The 9,786-nt window shown below is 38.4% G+C and overlaps 1 long non-coding RNA gene across 1 annotated transcript; it reads right to left on the reverse strand.

Moving 5' to 3' along the window:
- Positions 1-2,300: 2,300 nt before the first annotated feature.
- Positions 2,301-9,570, reverse strand: LOC122175566. Its single transcript, XR_006177435.1, has 4 exons — positions 9,503-9,570; positions 6,795-6,922; positions 5,438-5,622; positions 2,301-2,537 (listed from the first exon to the last, which is right to left on the reverse strand). It is a non-coding gene; the product is annotated as an uncharacterized LOC122175566 (long non-coding RNA).
- Between the last annotated feature and the right edge of the window lie 216 nt (positions 9,571-9,786).

Genomic DNA, 9,786 nt, shown 5'->3' on the forward strand with positions numbered 1-9,786 from the left:
TGAGTGGTGCTACTCACACATTTCTAAAGTGATTCTTTGAGGAACTACGGCCAAATTTTGCTCTTCAGAGACGTGTTCTCCTGAAAACTCCAATGCTGCAGCTGGAGGCTTGCAACTCAGAAACCTTCCAGCTAGTAATATTCTTACTTACATTAAAAAAAAAAAAAAAAAAAATCTCAGAAGGAAGCCAACCACAAAATGTTTAACTCATAAGGAGGAATAAAGAGTAACTGCTTAAAGTCTATGTTCCCTCCAGTGTAGGAAAAATCCTGTAGAAAACATGACATGTTGCCACAGTTTCCCCTCAATTTTTCACCAGCATCAACTCAAAATACAAGAAATTTAATATATTTATAATTGTTTTGATTTTACTTTGTGAATATTTGAGCAGCTGAATTTTCCTCACAGTAGAGCTTGTGGGGGAAATGAGCTTCAACTTGTTCTGGTATAAAGAGTCTTTGAGAATTTTTGCCTTGAAGCCATTATACTTTTTCTTTCATTTAGTTCTGTGCACATCTTGCTATATTTTCAGCTCATATTGTTTTTTTCAAAAGCACAGGCTGTGTAACCAGTCCAGAGAGAAGCAACTGCAGCATATTAAAAAGCAATCAAGCGCTACCAATAGCTGAAGAGTTTTACAACTTCTGCTTCTGTTGCAAATTTATGAAGTAATAGGGGAAACACAACGACAGGCTAAATTAATGCAACAGCTCTGTGGTGATATTCCCAGAGATCTGCCCTGCACTGTGTTCCTGAACACATAAAGAGTCCTAGTGTGAACATTGCTTCTGGTCCCATTGGACTCTGTGTATTGGGGATCAGACCTAAAGCTGACCATGATGCATGCACCAAGCTTATGATCTCATCACTGTTGAAGCTGCCATTAGCATGCCTGTGCTGAGCCTGAGCAAACCAAGACAGAGCCACAAATAACTCCAAATTATTACATATATCACCAAAACTCTTTAAAAGAGTCTTTCTAAGTGGATCGTTTCACCAGTCTGTTAGATCACAACCATGGCAGCAATCTGTATGCAGGCAGAAAAAGAACAGGAGAATCAGATTTGCCCCTGAAGAAACTGTAAGTGGGAACACAACCCAGCAAATGCTAATGACTATGCAACCAGAGTAATATACTGCAGAAAATCCCAAGCCTTAAACTGAAATCTTTCACACCCTCAATAGATTCACCATAGCAGGAGATAATTTTCTGGATAGCTTCTTTGTTGTATACTTGAGAAAAGAACCAAAAGTTGTGGCTGACTATGTGCTCTCTATGCTTTAAGACAGAATAACTGCCATGGTGACAGCAACAGGTTATAATAAAGTAAATTAAGCAAATGAAAAAACAAACATGCTTGCCAATTTTGTCCTACTTTCATTCCTTCTGCAGTATCTTGCGAATACTGAGAGAGTTTGTAATTAAAAATTGTTTGCTTTACCTTTAATCTTCTAACTTTGTTAGTTTTACTCTGAGCATTTGTACATTCCCACCCCTCAGAGCGATACCTCCAGCAGGTGAGTTAACATAAATCAGTTGGACAGCAATTTGCCTTTTTCAGGTACGAGATGTTACTGAATTTACTGAACACACTTCATGAGCTCAGGGGCTTCTTGTTCACTTGGGAATTATGGTAGAAAGTCATTGAACAAACATTTTTATCATTATCAGAAAGTTTCATTCTCATTACATTGAGTTATCTTGAAAGCACTATTCAGTACAACGTTTGAGTAACTAGTTTATTGTTACTGAGATAGCCTGGTGATAGGCACCTTAGGGAAAAAAAAAAAAAAACACAAAACTGGAGCAGTAGACCAAACCAGAAGCAGCAAATGCCCTCAGTCTCCTCCTCTTTTAATACAAATATAATTGAAAACCTTCACAGTGGCAGCAATCTCATAATGGGATTGAGTTCTCTATCTCAGCTATGGATTAATTATTGATTTTTCATTTGCAAAAACAATTCAGCACAGCAGACACTTGTGACTGCACAGCGTGCTCATATGATGTGAATCAGTGGACAGAGGAGACTTGTGCGTCAGCAACTAAATCTTAAAACAAATAGAATGTCACTTAAATAGTGCAAAAATAACAAATAAGAAACTATTTGATTTTTAGCATTGCTAATGGAATACTGTGCCAACTTTGCTCTGCCTAACAAGTCTCAAGAAGCTTCTCCTGGGAATGTTTACATTGTGTTTCTATCCAGGCCTCATATTTGCTTTGAATTGTGACAACAGTTTGACCGTTTTCATGTTAAAAGCTTCCTGCCTTTGTCATGAAAAGGGCTTTTCATCAATATCTGTAGACAACAGTCAAAACAGGAATTCAGGAACACTGCTGCAAACTGTATGAGGACATATCTGGAAACACTGGTTCCCCAATACCATGTCCACAGCACTCCCTGAGCATAGCTTCAGCACATGCTGGGACCATGAACCATACCAAGAACGAAGTAAGAGAGCCTTGGGGCCCAAATCCAACTGCTGCTGCCTGCTTGGAAGGAGGTAGGGTGAGCAGGTGGTGCTGCAGGAGCCTGTAAACAAAGGACAGAGGAAGCATGGAGAGGGACCTAGAGCAGAAGGACAGGAGGAGAAGGATCTCTCATTCCAACCCATTTTGGCCAATGTTTGTAGTTATGAAGAGTTATGTTCGGGGTATAGCCTGAGGAATTCAGGATGAACAGTGGGATCTGCCCCATTAACCTTAAGTACACTTTTCAGAGCCCCTGAGAATGTGGGAGTAGTGCAAAAAATACAAAGTCAGCTATGCTGGCAGTTACAGAAGGTATTTATGCATTTAAAACTTTCAAAAATTATCCGTTTTCTGGTATAATAGATGAAGAATATTGGCAAGAACACTCACATCTTGTTAAGGTGTGAAAAGTAATCAGTACAAAACATTTCAAAGAAGTCTCTATGCCTATAACATGTGCATACACATGTGTGTATGGTAAATGTATGTGATGAAATTTTCACATCTGATATTAGTCTGTTTGGGTTTTGATGTTTCTCATTTAACACTGCAGAACAACTTAGAATTTTCACCATTGCCAAGTCAAATAAATTATTTATGTCAAAGGAACTTGGAATATAATACCTCCCACCTATGTGAAACTCTGCATAAAGGTAAGACCACGTACGAGACCAAAATAAAAACTGGTCAGGCAGAAGTCTGAGTGTCTTTCCCTGGAAGAATTATTTACCTCAAAATTTTAGAGCACTGAAGAGAAATCGGAAAGTCTGATTCGCATCTCAGATTGTCTTAGTTGAGTAATGAATAGTCTGAACTTCCTTTTTTTTTTTCTTCAGTGTAGTCAAATAATGATTATGCAAAGTGTACAGTTCTAAACAGCTAATTAAACAGCAGCCCCGAATCTTTACAGCTGAATAAGCTGCTTTAAAAAAAAAAAAAAAAAGCCAGAAACAGTGCTACTTGTATAACTTCTTCTAAAAAACAGGACCAGCTACTTGTAGTTGTTCACCTCTCCACACATTTTACCTGAGCAAATAGTCACCACCTACAAGACTCTGAGCATTTTTCTATTAGAGCATTTTCCATCTGAAGGTTTCAGGGAAGGTACTCTATTTTTTAATGGAAGCCATCAAGAAAGTAAAAAGAGTAATGCAAACAACTGCAATAGGTACTAGAGAGCCAAGATGCATCTTCACTCAGAATGAAAGCATAACCAAATTACATAGTACCAAAGAGACAAGAAAGCCTTACTCTTTTCCAATGGTAATTTTAGAACAGCCTTCAAGTCAATTGTGCCTTCTTCCCAGCAGATAAATACAGAAACTTATGCAATATATTTATTCCCATTTAACTAAGATTCGTACACTTCGAGACTCGTGGCAATATCTCCCAATAGCTACTAAGTAAAAGGCTGCTTTTTAAACACTGTCCTTGAGTTAAGCTTGACACCTGGGATTATATAATTGCAGCAGCCTTATAGTGCAACAGCAGAAACATTCTCCAAAATCAGTGCATTTGTCTGTAGTTCGTAAGCAGTGATCTTGACAGTTACTACAATCTACTCTGGAACAAACAAAAGCAGTAGCAGGAGTTATTTTAATGCCTATTTGAAAAGCTCTGTGATCTTCTGGACATCCATTAGTCAAGCATCATTTCTTCAAAGTTCATTAAAAAAACAACCAAATGTTGCGATAAGAGTCACCTTTCAGTAGTTTGTAGTACTTTTTTTTTTTTTGAAACCTGGAGAGAACCTGAAATAAAACAATTCTCATTCAAGCACCACATTAGTCCAGTCACAGAAGGTTGGTTCCTCAACAATGTAATTTAATGCTTTAGCTGCTCTTTATACACTCTAATGGATGCACTTAACTATGAAAAAACAGACATGGATACCTATGAACTGTTTTAGTAGGAGCAGCACCCATGATAGCATTTTAATCAGATGTGGAGCTGTTTCTCTTTCTAGTTGCCATTATTGTAGACAGTTGTATTTAAACTTGAACTCTGAACAAAGTTATCAGGCACCTAAAGAATAAAGCATTTTGTCTATAAACGTATAGGAGTAATACTTGACTCATATGGGAAAAAAAAAAAAAAAACAACATAAAACCTTACTTTGTTAGGAAATACTTGTTAAAATCTTATTTGGATTTGGACACCATCTTCTTAAACCCATCATAACAATTTCATTTTCAGAAACGTTTTAACATTTAATTTTTTGTCCACATTTGCATATACTTAATGGTGCATATCACTTATTACTTTTGGGATATACACTAAAAATAATCAAATTATGAAAGCATGAGGTGATTTAGAAATAACAAAGACAGTGTAAAGCTTTTCATATCTTTTATGACATCAGTGCTACTTTGTGCAATAGGATCAAATATCAGATTTGTACTCTGACAGCCAGCTGACTCAAGTACTTAGTATTTATTGTCCTGTTATCTCTAAGTGGGCTCCTCAACAGCAGAGAAAACTATGTGAGACATTCTTGAGACTGTGTTTGACTAACTTGCTTGCCTATGTCTCCAGGGTGTTAAGTGAAGTCTGTCACTATCCCAGAAAAGTTATTTAGCTCCTCAGCTTTCACAAACTTATATATCCTCATTATCTGCCATTTCACTTGAGGAGTGCAGAAGACCTGAGCCATAGCAGCTAATGAGTTTATGCAGAGCACAGGGATGAGGTGCCAAGCTTGCTCTTCCCCTGAAAAACCATCACTCAGGTGTGGATACAAAGATGGCTGTCAGAGCATAATCTGGACATAGTTTTTCCACTAATTCAAACCACTTCATCAGAAAAAGGCTGACTAGAGGATTTCTGCAAATTGTTGTTTCCTGAGACACCGATTTTCAGGTCACAAAACTTTCATCACAGGCAAAATTCACTGTTACAGAGCATGGTTAACTGGAGCATCATGAGGTTACACAGGTCACAGGGCTCACTGATGTTACTTACCAATCTCTGGAGATGCACTGTTGAAACTTAGGCTTCCTGAAAATGTTGGCTAGTGTGCAGAGATGCTGTGGCTGAAAGGAGCAGCTTTGCCATTGTTCAGGTGTGTGATCTTACTGCATCTCTGAGAGTGAGCAGCCATGAAACCACATGACCAGTTAGATCAGGAAACTTCAGCTGAAATTAACCTGAAAAAAAAACACAAATAAAGTGGTTAGTTTTCACTAGCATGAGTTATCACAAAGTGTATGGAGACAGTGACTGGGGAGAGAAGAACCAGAAAATCCTTTTTGACTGCAAAATGTCTTACAGCAATGCCAGAACAATTGGAAAGGGACTGTAAGCTACCACAAGCTAGTAGGAGCATTTGCAAGAATATAGAACTGGGCTGTTTAGAAATAATATACTGGCCATATGCTTCTACACTGTTTCCTGATGAGGATTCTAAAAACTCAGTGAAGCTCACAAACAGCTCCTTGGTAGATATCATCACTCCAGCCTTACAGGAATGAATCTAAGGGTGAAACACGGGCCATTTGTTTGAAACAAAAAGCAAGTTTGTGGAAGACAAATGGAAACAAACAAACAAAAAAAATAAATCAAAAACAGCAATTCTTGTCTCCCATCACTATGTTAATCAATATACCAATTGTGACCAACTTGCGGAACATTAAGAAATGCCCCCCTGAGTATTTGCTATGAGTTAGGCAAATGAGCAGCTGTGTCACCACACCAGCACTCGCATGGCTGCACTGAACAGCACATCCCACAGTGGCTGGTGAGCTGAAAGCCCAGAGGGGAAAAGACAGGAACAGAGGAGGGAAGGCAAATCAGGAAAGACACAGGATAGGAATTAGACATGGAAATGAAACCAAGAGATTTTAACAGCAGGTTCTCAGATGTTGACGAGCTTGCACAGGATCTTCCTTGTCATGAGATTTAGAAGGGAGCCACTGGTTATTGTGTTGTCTGTCAGCAAGTCAATAAGAATGCGTATCGGCCCATGTGCCTACTGCTTGGTTATAAGAAGGAAAAAAAATAATACTACCAAACTAATACTATTGGAGAAGGAAAAGAGATTTTACTTTACTCCACTTCAAAAACAACACATTACATAATGGTAAAATGATCTTTTTCCCTTCTTCAGAGCTTGTACGAAGCCATGCAAAAATATATATTGTAGACTCTGGCATTTCCTTAAGCATTATACACAAATGTAAAACACTGCTTTCTCTATAGAGTAACAGAAAACAGATTAACACAATCTGAAATGGTTCCTAACTCTGACGTTCCTTTACACCACTTTGGATTTGCACAAATGATGGCAGAAGATGTGGGGCAATGGATATTCATACCTCACCTGTTTATGTTGCAGATGCTAGTTGGCTGTTAAGTATTTTTATCTTGTGGTTTTATAGCCTCCTCTACAACAAATGAGCAAGAAGCCTTTGTCCTCAAAACCATGAAGACTGGAGAGTTTACACAGGCCTGTGAAAGATAGCAAGATCTGATGAGCACACAGCAAACAGGTCCACCAAGTAAGATTCAGTATGTACTGACTCGTTTTCATCTGTCTTACATATTAAAAATGTTGTTTATAAAGTGATCTTTTCTGAGTTAGAGAGGTCAACTTGACTTAAATTGTAGTAAATTCTATTTTAACCTCTTCAATATTTCTAGTCACAGTGCAAATATACTCAATTTTAAAGAGGCCCAACCTCTTCCTTCAGTAAGCTACAAATGAACCATGTTTTTTTCCTCCAGACCTTAGGTGGTCTCTACTGTTCACTTAAAAAAATAAAAATTAAAAAAAATTAAAAAAAAAAAAAAAAGAAACCACAAAATTCATTACAGGAGAGTCTTGGGAAGAATTGAAGGTTATAAACCCAGCTGCCATCCAGCTCCTTCCCCTCACACTGGGGACAGATCTGAAGTGATTTAATTTCCCTGGCATTTACTGTTTGCTGTGCATGAGCAGACAGGTCTACTCCAATATGAGCACTAGGGAGCCAGAAGATATTCCAGATATCTGGCCCAGCTAACTATCCAGCCCATTATGTGCACAGGCTTATTTCTTCTTCCTCTCCTCAGAAGCATTTCTAACCACAAATAGAAGAGCTGTTTCATTGAGGTAAGCAGCCAAGAGGTTCTCAGCGAGGAAATGGCAGGGCAATAGCGGCAGTCCCTGCCACAGGACAAGTCTGTGGGCTCTGGCAGGGCCTTGCACCATGGCTTCTGCTCAGCTGCTGCAGAGGAGCTCTCTCAGTGGCATGCAGATCTGTGATCAGTTGTTAAGTGTCAGCAGAAGCCCTGGGAAAGGGAATTGGGTGGCAGTGGTGACAAGGATGGGACAGAAGCTTTATAGAAGAGAAGGGTGTCCTGAGAAGATATCAGTCCTTCAGTGTTTCACAGACTCCAAGGAAATATCAGTCTAGAAATTCTAATCAAGGAAGCATCTGGATATCTACTTTTAATGCCTTTCCCAACCAGCTGCTTTGCCAACAGCTTCCTCTCCATTCCTACACCAGGATATGCATTTAACTGATCTGTGACATTTAGACAACATAAGGTCATAAAAGGGAGTTGGGCAATGTTAAAGCCATTTGCCAGGCATGTGATTCCATTGCAGGATAGATATGTTTAGAGGATTTCTCCTAGGCAGGAACAAGAGCTGGAAACGAGCTATAACAGCTCGTCACAGGACTTAGCAGCTGCTCTTTCATTAAGCTGCCTGCTGCATATATCCCAGCACAGCTATAATTTAAGATGCGCTAGCAAACATCGAGAGGTTGTGCCAGGATCTGTATAAGTCACAAAACATTATAGAATGAAAACATGCTCTAAGAGGAGTAATTTTTTATCCTCTGTGCTTTCCTGAGGTACTCAAAGTGAAATTTTTACAGGAACTTGCTATAACCTAATTTCAGGTGCATTTACACAAATTCAGAAGAAACATCCCAGAAACAACAGAGGGTCTTTACACTGCCACCACCATTGCATACACCAGAACACAGCCCTCTGAAGAACATCCTGAGGCCAGACATGAGGAATGCTTAAAAGATTCAACACAACCCAACTGTTTCAGGCAGGAGTTTCTCCTGCACGCTATAAACAATAAACTAAAGGCAACTTCCTTAAAAGTTTGCTGGAAAGCCATTTATGTCATCATTACAGGCATTTCCCCCAGTGTTTTCATCTTTGTTGTTTCAATCTTTGATAGTGCGGGAAGGAAATCAGACAACTTGTGGATATTGCTGCTACCCTTCAGTTCTACTGATAATGGTTGTGGAAACATACACACAAGAATAACTTCCTGAATGAAACAATATTTAGCACGTATAGAAGCTTTTGTTCTTGTTGTCTAGAGAATACATAGTTTTGCACACTTATGGTGACTTTTAAATGCCCACAAGGAATACCAGTAGAACATATTAATATTCTCTTTGAGAAGAAAAAGAAAAAAGCAGTCAAATCAAGTGTTGCGTTCTCCCCCCTCCCCCCAAGCAGAAAGGACAAATAGATACACACTAGCTTCATTTTACTTAAGCCAGTTGTGTCATACAGGAAGCGTTACTCATTCTAAATTTGATGTTGAATTATTTTTCAACAACCAAGATGAGCACTGGACATAACTTCACTCCTTTTTGCTTCATAATCTTGGATAGATTTTTCAAGACAAGAAGCTGGCACGTCTGCCAGCTGAAACACATTCATTTGCAGAAGTAAAAATACAAGGCTTTTATTTTCCTGCACTCCAAATTAAAGAAATTCTGAGTGATCTGGTTGAACACAAGCATTAAAAGAAGTTCCTGAAGAGTATAGTCATAAAAATAAGAGTTTGCTTTGATCGTTGTTGTTGTTTTATTTTGCTTTAAAGTAAGATATGTTTCTTTAAGTGACTTATATTCGTATAAGATAACAATAACTTGAGAAATAAAAATAGCCACACTGCCAAAAATAGCAGATACCTACTATGGTGGATAACAAGGAAAGAGAGCAAAAATAAACCAAAATGATGGATAAAAAAAGGGCAAATCAAATCAGTTTTTTACAACTTCTTACGCTTACCTGTTTCTTTAATCATAAATGTTAAAAAACAACAAGGACATCACTACTGTTCATTTCAGGTCTTCAGAATAGAGGCAAGGAAACAAAGTGGGCCAGAGGAAGTAAATTAAGTAAGAACAACAAGATAACAGGTGTTTCTTATTTTTGTTCATGGTAGGTGAGTAGTAGGCTCGTCATTTCCTGAGACAAAATTCAGACAGCGATTTCTAAGAAATCAGGGGCTTTGTAACTTTATTAAGCTTAACTTTTCCTTTCTCTGCGCTGGAATATGAAGAATTATTGGA

Source organism: Lagopus leucura, unplaced genomic scaffold (genome assembly GCF_019238085.1).
Source record: "Lagopus leucura isolate 7727_CA_CO unplaced genomic scaffold, USGS_WTPT01 Super-Scaffold_739, whole genome shotgun sequence".
NCBI classification, from domain to species: Eukaryota; Metazoa; Chordata; class Aves; order Galliformes; family Phasianidae; genus Lagopus; species Lagopus leucura.